The sequence below is a fragment of the Mesoplodon mirus genome (assembly GCF_964341445.2).
Source record: "Mesoplodon mirus genome assembly, chromosome: 2".
NCBI classification, from domain to species: Eukaryota; Metazoa; Chordata; class Mammalia; order Artiodactyla; family Ziphiidae; genus Mesoplodon; species Mesoplodon mirus.
Genome location: NC_138977.1, coordinates 144,316,066 through 144,330,971, shown reverse-complemented (window position 1 = coordinate 144,330,971; position 14,906 = coordinate 144,316,066).

The following is a 14,906-nucleotide window of genomic DNA, read 5'->3' as shown; positions in this document are numbered from 1 at the left end:
AGTTGCCTCTGGGAGACTGAGTAAAACTGAAGCCAGAGAGCTGGGATATTTATTTAATAATTCCTGTCAGTCTCTGGCTGGGGGCTGCTCCCAGGGAGTATTAATTCCTGGCATTTCCCACCAGCCTCATTGTGGACAGCTGGTTTCCACCGGCAAGAAAAAACCCTCAGGCAGAGAAATACAGGCACTGGCATGTGAAGTTGGGCCTGTGTGTCCTGACAGGGTAAACTAGAGAGTTGTGAGTAGGGTACTGACAGCATCTGCTACATGGAGCACAGAAAAGAGTAGCAGGAAATGAGGGCAGAAAAGTGAAGGGAGCAGAAGTTTGAGGCCCTGGAGGTCATTTCAAAGATGTGTGTTTTTCCTCTGGGTGAGGTAAGATTCATCTAAAGTGTTTTGAGCATAGGAATTACATGACTTACATTTTAACAGGCTGGCTCTGACTGCTATACTGAAAATAGTTCCTAGGGAGACAAAGACAGAAGCAAGGACACAACTGAGAGGATGATTGCAATATTCCAACAGAGAGATGTTGTAGAGTATTGGAAAGGTAAATAGGATTTACTAACAGACTGGATGGGAGGTGTGAGAGACAGAATTGTCAAGGTTGATACTGAGATTTTTGGCCTAGGTAACTGGAAGAATCAAAGCACTATTATCTAAGATGCAGGGGATTGCAGGAGAAGCTAAGATGAGGGTATATTTCTCCAAGGAGAATTTGTAAACGTATCTGGCAAGCCCCTAGTTCAAGGCCATTTAAACCAAGTTCCTGACTGGAAGGTTTGCACCACTCAGGGGATGTGGGTTTGTGCTGCGAGTCTGTACTGGAACCAGCTTGAGCTTTGGGTTGCAGTTTCTCAGTGGAGCTTTGTTTTCCACTTCCTGTTCTTCTCAATGCCAAGAAAACGTACCTTGTAGTCCCCAGGGGGTCAGGAACCCAGCTTTATGTGGAACCCCAATTTGGAAAGATCTGAGACTTTGAATTCTGTCTCCAGAACCTCTTAAGTCCTACAAAGTCATCCAAGCCAAAGCTGAGATTTTCCATGTTTGTGGAAAACCCTCAGACCAAAGCAGGTTCAGTGCCCCCAATTCAAGTCTCTGCCTTTGTTTAGATTTTTTTTTCCATTTTGCACTCGGCCCTTTATTTTTTTTAATCAAGTTTTATTGGAGTATAGTTGATTTATAATGTTGTGTTAGTTTCTGCTGTATAGCAAAGTATCAGTTATACATGTAAATGTATCCACTCTTTTTTAGATTCTATTCCCATATAGGTCATTACAGAGTATTGAATAGAGTTCCTTGTGCTGCAGTGTAGGTCTTTATTAGTTATCCATTTTATATATAGTAGTGTGTATATGTCATTCCCAATCTCCCAATTTACCCCTCCCTCCCCCTTTTCCCCTTGGTAACCATAAGTTTGTTTTCTACATCTGTGACTCTATTTCTGTTTTGTAAATAGGTTCATTTGTACCATTTTTTTTAGATTCCACATATATGCAATATCATGTAATACTTGTCTTTGTCTGACTTGCTTCACTCAGTATGACAATCTCTAGGTCCATTCATGTCTCTGCAGATGGCATTATTTCATTCTTTTTATGGCTGAGTAATATTCCATTGTATATATGTGCCATGTTTTCTTTATGCATTAATCTGTTGATGGGCGTTTAGGCTGCTTCCATGTCCTGGCTATTCTAAACAATGCTGCAATGAACCTTCAGGTGCATGTATCCTTTCCGAACTATGATTTTCTCTGTATATATGCCCAAGAGGGGGATTACTGATATGGTAGCTCTGTTTTTAGTTTTTAAAGGAACCTCCATACTCTTCTCCATAGTGGCGGTACCAGTTTACATTACCACCAACAGTGTAGGAGGGTTCCCTTTCTCCACACCCTTTCCAGGTATATTGTTTGTAGATTTTCTACATCAATGGCTACGAGGCACATGAAAAGATGCTCAACGTCACTAATTATTAGAGAAATGCAAATCAAAACTACAATGAGGTTTCACCTCACACCACTCAGAATGGCCATCATCAAAAAATCTGCCTTCGTTTAGATTTTGATCAGGTGGTTCTTTATTATCTTTCATGCTTTTAAGAAGAGGTTTCAAAGAAATTTTCCAGCATTTCTAATAGTTTCAATTTGTTTTCTGCAGAAAAATTTCGGATCCATCTTCTCTTTAAATGCATCATTGATTTTTAAGTAATTGATACAGTATTCCATTACTCTTTCCCTTAATGAAAAATAAATGTTTTTGGAGAAGCTTGCAGATCTTATGCTCTGAGATCTGAGAGCATTCTCCCTAATGCAATAGTCTCACTCCCCTCCTTGCAATAATCCTTTTGAATAAAGTCTCTCCTTAGCTCAGAATTAATTAATTAAAAATCTACTCTGAATGATGGTAAGCCTGGGGTAAAACAACATTGCACTGTTATTTCCGTGAATTATTACCAGAGAAAATTCAAGGGACCTTAACCGTCCAGGTAACACTCTTTACACATAGAACTCCCATGCAAGATGTTGAGAGGCTGGACAGGAGGGTAGCTAAGAGTTCAGACTGTGAAACAGAGATTATGAACTGGAATTCCCACTCTACCATTCCTTTCTGTGTAATCTTACGAAAGTTCCTTAACCTCTCTAATTCTGTTTCCTCATATGTAGTGAGAAATAAATAAGCCATGTAAATGCATAAATATCGTGGCTGGTACCAGGAAGTGCTCAAGCAATGTTAGCCACTGTATTAGGTTCTATCAGTTTCAAACAAATTACCACAAATTTAGTGGCTTAGGACATGGAAGCAACCTAAGTGTCCATCAACTGATGAATGGATAAAGAAGATGTGGCACATATATACAATGGAATATTACTCAGCCATAAAAAGAAACAAATTGAGTTATTTGTAGTGAGGTGGATGGATCTAGAGTCTGTCATACAGAGTGAAGTAAGTCAGAAAGAGAAAAACAAATACCATAGGCTAACACATATATATGGAATCTAAAAAAGAATTTAAAAAATGGTCATGAAGAACCTAGGAGCAGGACAAGAATAAAGACGCAGACCTACTAGAGATGGACTTGAGGACACAGGGAGGGGGAAGGGTGAGCTGGGACAAAGTGAGAAGTGGCATGGACATATATACACTACTAAACGTAAAATACATAGCTAGCAGGAAGCAGCCGCATAGCACAGGGATCAGCTCGGTGCTTTGTGACCACCTAGAGGGGTGGGACAGGGAGGGTGGGAGGGAGACGCAAGAGGGAGGGGATATGGGGATATATGTATATGTATAGCTGATTCACTGTGTTATACAGCAGAAACTAACACACCATTGTAAAGCAATTATACTCCAATAAAGATGTTAAAAAACAAATTTAGTGGCTTAAAAAAAAACAAGTTATTTAGTTCTGTAGTTAGAACTGTGACATAGACCTCACTGGGCTACAGCCAAGATAGAGCCAAGGATGCATTCCTTTCTGGAGGCTTTAAGGGAAAGTCTAGGGGCTGGCTGTATTCCTTCTGGGTAGCCCTCTTCCACCATCCTCAAAGCCACCAGTGGTGAGTGAGTTCCTCTCATGTCACACTGCCATGTCTTTGGGTCTCTGCTGCTGGGAAATATTCTCCACATTTAAGGACTCTTGTGATTAGACTGGTCTCTAATCCAAATCCAGAGTAATCTTTCTATCTCAAGTTCCTTCACCTTAGTGTCCCCATCTCAAAGTACCTTTTTCCACATAAGGTATCATATTCACAGGTTTCTGGGATTAATATTTTGACATTTTTGTGGGGCCATTATTCTGCCTACCACAGCCAGTATTATTATTAAGTTTATTCAGCACAATGGCTACAAACTTTAACCAAGAATAACCCTTCATTATGCTTCATGCCAGCATTGATCTAACATCTACAGCACCGGCACCACAAAAAAAAAAAAAAAAAAAAAATTCCAAAATGAGACTGTAGTCTTTAACAAGAAAGGAAAAGTGAGAAATCAACTTGTGGGGAGCGCAGAGTCTCAATTAAATTTTCTTAATCACCATCCCCTATTTATTCTGGGGCAGCCAAAGTCCTCAAGTTTCCTTTAGTAATTCTTTATATATTCTATTATTGAGGTATAATTGACATAAAGCATTGTATTAGTTTCAGGTGTACAATATAATGATTCACATTGTGAAATGATCACCGATAACAACTCTATATTGAGATAATATTTTAGAATAATTATTTCAATTTGATTTCAGTTATTAAATACAATGCAACAGGGTAGTCACAAGTTAAATTTAGTTCTGAGTCAAATCATAAAAAGTTCATTTGTTTGATCTTCAGTAGATTGATTTTATTTCTTTAAGTTCTGATTCTATTAACATTTATACTTTGGTTTTATACTTTGATCATTTTATGTTTCAAATGACGTTTGAGTGACATATGAAGAATTATATCATTTTAGTGAGAGACTGTGCTGAACAGGAATTGATAACTTGGAATTGGACAGAGTTTGAGTAATAGCACCACTAAAGGGGCCCAGCAGGACTAACACATTCTCCTTGGATTTTTTTTTTTTTTTTTCCAAATCATCTATAGTCTTCAACCAAATCCATTTGGAAGTAAAATAAGCTACAGCACATGGTGAGTCACAGGGCTCTTGTCACCATGTCACCTTGCAGGAGAAGTCACTCAGATACAGCAGAGGAAGCAAACTCCTTTTTGTACTGATGATGCCAGTGGGGTATATACAGGTCAAGGCTCAGGGTGGCGGAGCAGGAGATTGCACTGCCTCCTCTTAGGGGTGAGAAACTGCTAAAGCTGTAATGCTAACAACCTTTGAAGCTTCACACTTTAAAATATACTATTTTTAGAGCTAGTGCCTTCTCTTCTCAGGTACCTTCTCTTTGGAAGGAAACACACACATGTGAATGCACACACATACACAGTCCTAAGGCATAAATAAGTATAACGAAGCCTCATGCTCTTTGCTTAGGTTTTCTTTTGGTAATGATGTTGACCTTTAAGCACCCCATTTATATAATTATAAATAGATATATTGATACATTTAAAAATATGTATGTTCTCCCTTCTAATGCCCTTCTCCCTCTGAGACTGACACTGAACCAAGTTTAAAATATTCTGAAAATAAAAGAAAGCTTAAATTTATGAGCCCCATGTTTGCTGAGCAGCCTTGTTTGTGCTCCTACCTGGTTTGACTGACCTAATGTATTTTCTGATACCTGATTCAGGTCCAGGGATCTCAGCCAATGATATGGTATCATTTAAAAAAAATTTGGACAGACAGGTTAGATAACAGCAGTAGAGGAGCATAGATTTTTCAATCTCCCAGAGTAACCAATAAACAGAGAAATTAAGTTAACAAAAAGAGCAAACGAAAATCATTTTAAATATATTCAACCAAAGCAAGTGACAGGGTATCCCACATACTGAGAAATATTTGGCTGGGCCAGAACACCAAGAGCAACAATATCTATATGGTATAAAAATAGAAATGAGAAATAGGAAAGAAGACAAAATGAGATCAAAAGGCTCTGAGAGGCAAGGACCCCAGAAATTGCTAATGGGATTACAATCCTGAAAATAATGAGCCAGAAAACACTCCTACAGATGGAAAAGACATGTCAGAAAAAATGTGCCTACAGCATAGATAAAAGTGTAATACAGTATTTCAAATATAGCTAAAGGAATTAACAAGTTTTAGGAAACCAATATAAGCTATGAAAAATTGTATATTGCTGAATTAGAAAAACACGAGAATGATTGGACAGCAGAAAATATGAAATAGTGCTAACAGATCTCAGGAAAAAAATAAGAAGTGAAAGGAAAAAATCATTTCAGGAATGAAAACAAAATTAGAAGGAACAAAAGAGCCAGTAGACAGGGTAGCATCATAAAGAAAATAGAAGATGAAAAGGAAGCGAATCAGAGAAAATCAGACATAAGGAGATAACAAGGATTCACTATAAAGTGGTAGATATAAAAGGCAGTCAGAGAAAATCCCATCTGTGTATAATAATACCCAGAACACTTTCATCACCCCATACCCTTCACCTCTGAGGGCAGAGTATCTAAATTATTTATAATTCTACATTGGTGATTTGTCTATTCTCTTTTCATTTAATTATTATTTATATATAATCATGGTGATTTGTCTGTTCTCTTTTCATTTAATTATTATTTATATATAATCATGGTGATTTGTCTGTTCTCTTTTCATTTAATTATTCTTTATATATAATCATTTATTTACATCAGTGTGGACTCATGTATATTTATTTTTTACTTTGAGTTACATGCAATACTCCTTTCTTCAATTTTTTGCTCAACTGGTTCTAAGTTTGTCCACTGGGGAGCTTTTTCATTTGGTTCCTATGACCTTCTGACATATTCCCATCATTGTTGAGTTTTCTGTTTGTTTCTTTCTTTCTTTTTAGAGCAGTTCCATATTATCTGACACTGTAAGATGTTCCAGGCTCATTTTGTATAAATCCAGTCCCAGTCCTAGAATCAATCATTTCGCAAAAAAGCTCTGGTACTTTTTCTTGGAAAATGGTATTAGAAACTAGGATCTGGGCACTAGATATGCTCATTGCTAGTGGGGCATCATTGTTTCTAGGCCTTCTCATCTGACAGAGCAAGAAAGTATATGTTTATACTGAACCATGTACATACACTTATCTATAAATTTTTCTTTATGTTTCTAATTATCTGTATCTATATTAAGCTAATCCTGAGTTTTATACTGATGTCTCTAAATCTCATCCATTACCAAATGGATTATTCCAGTCTCCTCCCCTTTCTTATCTGTAAACTCCCACTCCAACTGTGAGAAACCAGCTCCCATCACCTGCTACTTATTTGTTTATTCAATTATAATATACATGCAAAGAAGTATCAGTATTTTTAACTTGTACCCCCATGAGACACATGTGATCAATTAGAACACAGAGCTCCTGTGCAATTTCTTATGCCTTTAGTCTTACAGCCTCCTCTCATTTCCAAAGATCCTTAGGTCAACCACTTTTCCTCACCTCTTGCAGTGAGGTTGTTTCATACATTCAATCAACCTCCTAAATACTGTCTTTAAAAATTTGTAGTGGGCTTCCCTGGTGGCGCAGTGGTTGAGAGTCCACCTGCCAATGCAGGGGACATGGGTTCGTGCCCTGGTCTGGGAATATCCCACATGCCACGGAGCGGCTAGGCCCATGAGCCATGGCTGCTGAGCCTGCACGTCCGGAGCCTGTGCTCCGCAATGGGAGAGGCCACAACAGTGAGAGGCCCGCGTACCGCAAAAAAAAAAAAAAAAAAAATTATAATTTAACAATATTCCAGTAAAAACACTATCATTTTTGGAGCCAGCCAAGCAAATTATGAATTTATTTAGAAGAATAAAAATGCAGGAAGGAAGAGCAGTTGCTAGAAATGAGGAGGACTTCTAGACATATGATATTATATGTATATTAAAGCCTGTATAATCAAAACTGTGTAGTGCAATAATAATGCATGCATATTAATGGAAAATAATTTTTAAAATCCAAAAATAAGCCAAATTGTATATGCTAAGTTAGAAAATATTAAAATGGTGTCTTCTATCAGTGGGAGGAAAATGGTGTTGGGATGACTGGAAAGCCATATGGCAAAGGACCAATTTGGATCTGTTTCTGGCTCATACAAATGAATAAAAGGAACATATACAAATTATAAAGAGACACATGGATGAAATTCTTTATAAACTTTAAGTAAGTAGGAAAAATATTCTAAGACCCCAAAGCTAGGGGCATTAAAGAAAGAAAGAGATCTATAGCTCGGTGCTTTGTGACCATCTATAGGGGTGGGATAGGGAGGTTGGGAGGGAGGGAGATGTAAGAGGGAAGAGATATGGGGACATATGTATATGTATAACTGATTCACTTTGTTATAAAGCAGAAACTAACACACCATTGTAAAGCAATTATATTCCAATAAAGATGTTTAAAAAAAAATCTATAAATTTGACTAGGTAAAAACAAAAACTTTAAAACACAGAAATGTGACTAGCGGGATATAACCTAATGGCATAAACATCTGAAAAGCCATCTTCAATGTATTTAGTCGTAATATTGTTAGCGATAATATTGTTATTATTAGTCTACTATTATATATAGTGGAATAAAGCAATATCACTGAAAGATTAAGAACAAGTAGATTTGATACTTTTACAGGTTTTGATAAATTTTAATGGTTTATTTCATGTAAATATTTCATACATTCCATTTTTGGGTAACTTCTGGACACTGTGCATTTTTATTACCATTGTGAGTGGGATGTTTCCTATTTTAATTTCCTAACAGATTATTGGTAATGCATAAATATGTATGCACATGGATACATATATTATTAATATGTGAACAATCTTATTAGGTCATCTTATTAAACACTCATCTTTTTTACTGGTTTTTTGGTTTTATTAGGATTTTAGAGGGACAATAAACATTATACCTCTCCTCAATTTAGAGCTAGCTGAAATGTAGGCACAAGAGCGAAACAGGAAGAAAGGGATCAGCTAAGGAGACAGGCTTAGTAATACTGCATGCCTGAATTAGACGGACATTCCTCAGTCATGGCATTGCTAAGCAGGTACAGGTCTCCCAGACAGACTTGCCCAGGTAAGCTAACTGCACAATTTAGAGCAAGCTCGAATACAAGTGTGTGTAGGTAACACATCCTAAAGGAGAACAGTATAGGAGCTTATTTCACCCTCTCAGGCTAACCAGTCTCTTGTAAAGATACAAGTGAATGGGGAGAGTGAAGTGAAGAATGTTACTGTTCTAGGTGAAACCTTATCACATAAACCCTCAGGCCAAGAGAATGGAGATTCTTCCTAAAATTTTGTTTTTTCTTGGATAATGAATGGACCTGATCAGTACTCTGTAAAAGTGATGACTGTCTTTGTCTTTCCACTGTCAAAGTCTAGCCATTTCAGTTATTTATATTATTTTCTTGTCCCTTTTAAGTATTTGAGTTCATGGCTCCAAAATATGGGAGGAGATGTTCTAGACTTTGACTCTGGGGGCTTAGATGGGAGATCCTTTGCAGTTAGTCAATAATTGTTTCATTTTCTGGGTAGTGCAGTCTGTATTTCCTTGACCAGGTGCAGTAATACAGGTGAACCCGCACATCACTGGACATTTTTTCATCCTTGTTTTCTTTTTCTTCTTTTCTTTTCTTTTCCTTCCTTTTCTTTTCTTTTCCCTCCTTTTTCCTTTTCTTTCCTTTTCTTTTCTTTTCCCTCCTCCCTTCCTTCTTTCTTTCCTTCCTTCCTTTCCATGTTGCCTGTTCATCTTATAAAGTGTAGTTCTGAAATATGTTTCTCATTTTTCACTGCCAACAATGCAATGCAAATGGTGGTAATTGATTAAGGAATTTATTTTATTGCCATTTCTTATCTTTAGTCCCTTGTCTATTACCTTTTTTTGTTTTTTTTTTATATGTCTCAGTATTTTTACGAGAAGTTGGGCAGAGGCGATTAGGAACTCCTAGTTTATTATCTGAACATTTTTAAAAAGGAAGTAACATTTCCAAATATTTTGACAAAAGTACTTAGACTACCACCAAAAGATATATGTATGTAAACATCCTGATTACTTATACCCATTTCAAATGAAGAAGAGAGATTCTAAGAGGACCTTTGTGGGGAGAAGGATAAAAAATGAATATAAACTAGTAATAGGTCATCTCTTACACCCCACAGACAGTATAAGCAAAGTAAATTAAAAAACAATCTGATATAATCATTCTGCTCAGATCTTTTTACCCAATGGTGGTTGAAGAATGTCCGTACTACTTGAGGTAAAGCAGGAAGCAGTCAAAAGCTTATTAATGCCAATAATGACACAAAACATTCTGTGAAATATGCACACACACACATCTCACAAACACACACAGCACACACTTCCATATTCATGCTACAATTTATAGCACCCACCATGTACAAGATACTATGACATTTAAAAATTACTTTCAAATTTCACAACAACTCATCAAGGTAGAAATTATATTCCCAATTTATAAATTAGGAAATTCAGGGATTCTTTGCTTTTTAAAGCCAGAGAATTTAAGAACTATAAAATCCAACTAAAACATTTCATAGGACTTCATTGGTTAAAGACATCAGTGGAGAAATTATACATTTTTATTATTTTCTCTAGTATACAGTGAGTCATGAAAATTAGTGGAGTTATGAATAAACTACAACTACATAACTTCACTAATATCTGTTGGAATATGATGGGAAAAGTTACTTTTTCCTGAGAAAGCTTATCTGTGCAAATTGCATGATCCCCTCCTTTTAGTGTTATCTTCATTAGTCTAAATTTGTTTCTCAGTTTTGTGTATAATCCTAAAGTGGAGAGAGATGTGAAGTCGTCACATTTTATTTTTCAAAATGTGAGATTGTACGAATTCTGGAGTGAGATTTAACATCCAAAATAGTATGCCATAATCATGGCTTTGCTTGGCTTTTTCCTCCTAAGTGACGTGTGGCTTAAGACTGAGTCTTAAAATTTTACTATCTTACTTAGAATAGATGTTGGCTAAATATAAATCTAAGAGACAGAAGTTCTGTAGCAGCCAGCATTCAGTGTGATTTCTATGTCCACTTTACTTTTTTTTTTTGGATATATGATTATTTTTTTTCTCACTTCGTTGGCTGACTTTGGTAATTCAGGATTTTTTTCCTTCATTATCTCAAGAGATTTTTCTCATGTCAAAAGACAAAATCATAACTTTTCACATATAAATAAAATAATACAAGATCTGGGATACAGAGAGAAGTGAAATGCTTTGCAGGGTATAGACATAACCTTTCTACCAGGAAAAATTCCTTTCAGATGTGAGCAAAATCGGAAGCAAATTTCCCTTTGTCAGATGACACTGGCTTACTGGATTAATGAGAAGTCATGTTCAGGATAACTCAAGAAACACAGGGAAAGGCGAGCCCAGGGACCTGCATGCACTCTGACGAGGGTTACTCCTTCCTGGGTGTACTTCAGAAACTCATGGACAATTAGAGTTAGAAGTGCCCATGGAGGTGAACCCCCATGTTTTCTAGATGGGAGAACAGAGACCCAGAAAGGGTCTTCAGGGCCAGAAGAGAGGTATCTGGGATCTTATTCCAGTGTGTTCCTTGCACTGAACCATTCATTCTACTTCTCACATTTCCACTTTCTGCCTTTTTATAAGTCTTATATAAGGAAATAACATTAGAATCAAGTCAGGAGGCTAGTGATCAGAATATTTACATTTATTTCCTCATTTGATATGACATTTCAGGGCATTAGCTATGCTTAAGTAAAAGCCAAAAAAACCCTTGGGATCAAAAATGATCCAACTATTTACATTTTGTTGTGCGGTAACTAGGGTCTTCTGGTTATAGTTGACATCCTTGTCTTGTTCCTGATCTTGGAGGAAATGCTTTCAGCTTTTCACTGTTCCGTTTGATGTTGGCTGTGGGTGTGTCATATATGGCCTTTATTATGTGTGAGATATGTTCCCTCTATACCCATTTTGTTGAGAGTTTTTTTTTTATCATAAATGGGTGTTGAATTTTGTCAAAAGCTTTTTCTGCATCTATTGAGGTAATCATATGATTTTTATTCTTCAGCTTATTAATGTGGTGTATTGCATATTGATTTGTGGATATTGAACTACCCTGGATATTGTATCCCTGGGATAAATCCCACTTGATCATGGTATATGATCCTTTTAATGTATTGTTGAATTCAGTTTGCTCATATTCGACTGAAGATTTTTGTGTCTATGTTCATCAGGGATATTGGCTTGTAGTTTCCCTTTTTGTGGTAGCTTTGTCTGGTTTTGGTATCAGGGTGATGCTGGCCTCATGGGATGAGTTCGGAAGCATTCCTTCCTTTTCAGTTTTTTGATATTTATGATTATAGGATTAGCCATAATATAAAACACTTTCTAGGGGTTTGGTCTAGCTTACTTAGGCTGAGATGCAGTAATACAAGTGCAATTGCTTAAATATGGCCCACAGGAGCTATTATTGCTCTTGTCATAATTGTGTCATTTAAATAGGTATATATTCACTTACGAATATTCTATAATCTCTAAATTTATGAAAAGGGCCCTTATTCTATGTCACACCAAAGAGCACTCAGGTCAGAACTCTGCAAAGAATTAGTAAACTCTCATTACAAAGCAGTATACCAGTAAAACCCAATGCACAAAAAGGTTCTCACTGAAATTCATAAAGAAATAGATTAATAGCTGTCTGAAAAACTTATAAAAATGATAGTTTCTTGTGTGCTAAAAATATTTGGTTATCACTTTTTTCTCATTCAAAAATTTGCCCTGGTTCAATGAAAATAATCTTCTATTCAGACCCTCATGATTATTTCTGAGTTTCAATACTAGTTATTGTATCAATTATTTTTTTCATTTGTGAAAGATGTTGAAATTGGAATAGCGTATTCTGTTTCCAGAGAATTTGATACACAATAACAGCTTTTGACTCTAAGAACATATTACTCCTAAAACCTTGAAAGTCAGTGTCTGTTCTTTGTACATTAGGCATTTCCCCCACTGGAAATTCTTGCAAACTATTATTTATATGTAATTAAGCATGTGGTTTATACTGAAAATATTTATTACTATAATAGGTGGTAGAAATGATGAGTTACATAAATAGATATGTTTACAAAAACAAAATCATTCTTTATGTAAATGGAAAAACCCAGGCATGGAATAATTTGTGTTTATTTAGTCTGTATTTTTCAGTGTCTATTCAACAGTATAATCTTATGTTTCCAGGTTCTACATTCCTTTTAACATATCCATATGCATAAAATAGAATTCATAAAGATCATTAATATTGTTTTAATGTATTTTATGTTTATTTTGCCTATGAAAATGCAAGCATTTTTGATAAAGATGTATTTGCAGTCATTCAGAATAATTTTGCAGCCAATAAATAACTGGTCTAGAAATAAAAGTGTTAGATTTCATTTTAGAAATTCACATTATTTTAAATAAACTTTGACATCTTGTTTTCAAATACTACAATAAAGACTTGATAAATAGAAAAGCAGAACAAAGTGAAAATGGTGTTAACAAGATAGCTTGGCAGCAAATATCAATTCTCACTTGTTAAAAGCTTTGAGCATCACAGCCAATAATACAGCCTATCTAAAATCTAACTTTGGGGCTTCCCTGGTGGCGCAGTGGTTGGGTGTCCACCTGCCGGTGCAGGGGACACGGGTTCGTGCCCTGGTCTGGGAGGATCCCGCATGTTGCGGAGTGGCTAGGCCCGTGGGCCATGGCCGCTGAGCCTGCGCGTCCGGAGCCTGTGCTCCGCAATGGGAGAGGCCACAACAGTGAGAGGCCCACGTACCACAAAAAAAAATAAAATAAAAAAAATCTAACTTTGAATGAACACCAACAAATTATGAAGAAATTCAAATATTCTGAGTAAATATTTTAATTTCTGAGTGAATAAATGAGTAATGTTCATCGCCTACAAACACGATCTGGACCATTACAAGATTGAAGTTATGGGCTTCCATGAGGACATCTCACATTTTTTATCCTCACAAAACCAAATCTACATCTAGTTCACAATGCCCTCCAGAATTAATAGCAGTGGTTGGTCATCCCTGATGCAACAGAAGATCTTAGAATAGGAAAAACTTTAATCCCCACGAATAGAAGAGATTATTAAGAAACTCAAGACATGTAGCAGGTGTGAACATGACAACCATTCCTTATCTACTACACAGGAAACTTGTGTCACTAGTATCTTCTTTTCAAGTAAAATTATTAGAAAGTATTCAGCCTGATGCACTATTTATTATTGACCACTAACAAGTTGTTGCTTAAGATAAAATAACTTCTGAGGGAATAAAACTGCCTTAATATACATTCTAGAAACTTGGAATGATCAGAAGAAAGGGTATTGAGGAATATTACTTAGCTCTTTAATATTGTATAGGCAATCCAAATCCAGTCATTTTCTCTCAGTTTTTTATGCTATGCTTTAGCAGAAAAAAATGTACTTTCACTGTCGTGCCTTGGGAAGGAGTAAGAGTCTTATGAAATTTTTTTCAGACCTAAAATGACTCTCTATTTCATCCATTGTATTTTGTCTGCCCTACTATCTTGAACATCCAATGAAATTTCTGGGAAGTTTTTCATGATATAAGTACACATTGAGGTATCTCCAGATACACAGTCAAATTGCACACAAAAGTAACTTTTGTATTTGAAGATAAGACTATTGATAGCATAAATAGTGCTAAAGAAACCAAAGATTTGTTATGTTTCTTTACGTTAAAACTCAGTTGTTACTCTAATTATTATTGTCCTTCAATCCTTTTATAGTCATAATTTTTTAGCTCTTACTTCTGTATATATTTTATATTGGATTGGCCAAAAATTTCGTTTAGATCCCAAACGAACTTTTTGGCCAACCGAATATATCTATCACGGAACTTACGGCACTAAAATGTTTCTCAGATAAACTAATAAAGCTTCCCACCAAACGACCCTCTGGTTGAGAGCAGACTATGCATTTTATTACTGTTTGCCCATCCCAAGCAAAGAACTTGGTACCTAGTAGGCATTAGAGTAATAATTGTTGGATTAACTAAGTATACTTATTTGAGATAAGTTAATAGACATCTATAAGTATACATCAAAGAGCCCACCTGCATTAATATTTCTGGGTACCATAGAATCCATGAGGACAATGGAGGTGATCATATCATCCATGAGAAAGTGTGGGGTTTGGGGGCAAATTACTATGTGCTTTGACCCTCTATTTTTTCATACAAATGAAATCTGAAAATGTACCTCAATAGTAACACTGAACAAAAAATGAAAGCAAGTTATCACATTACAATCA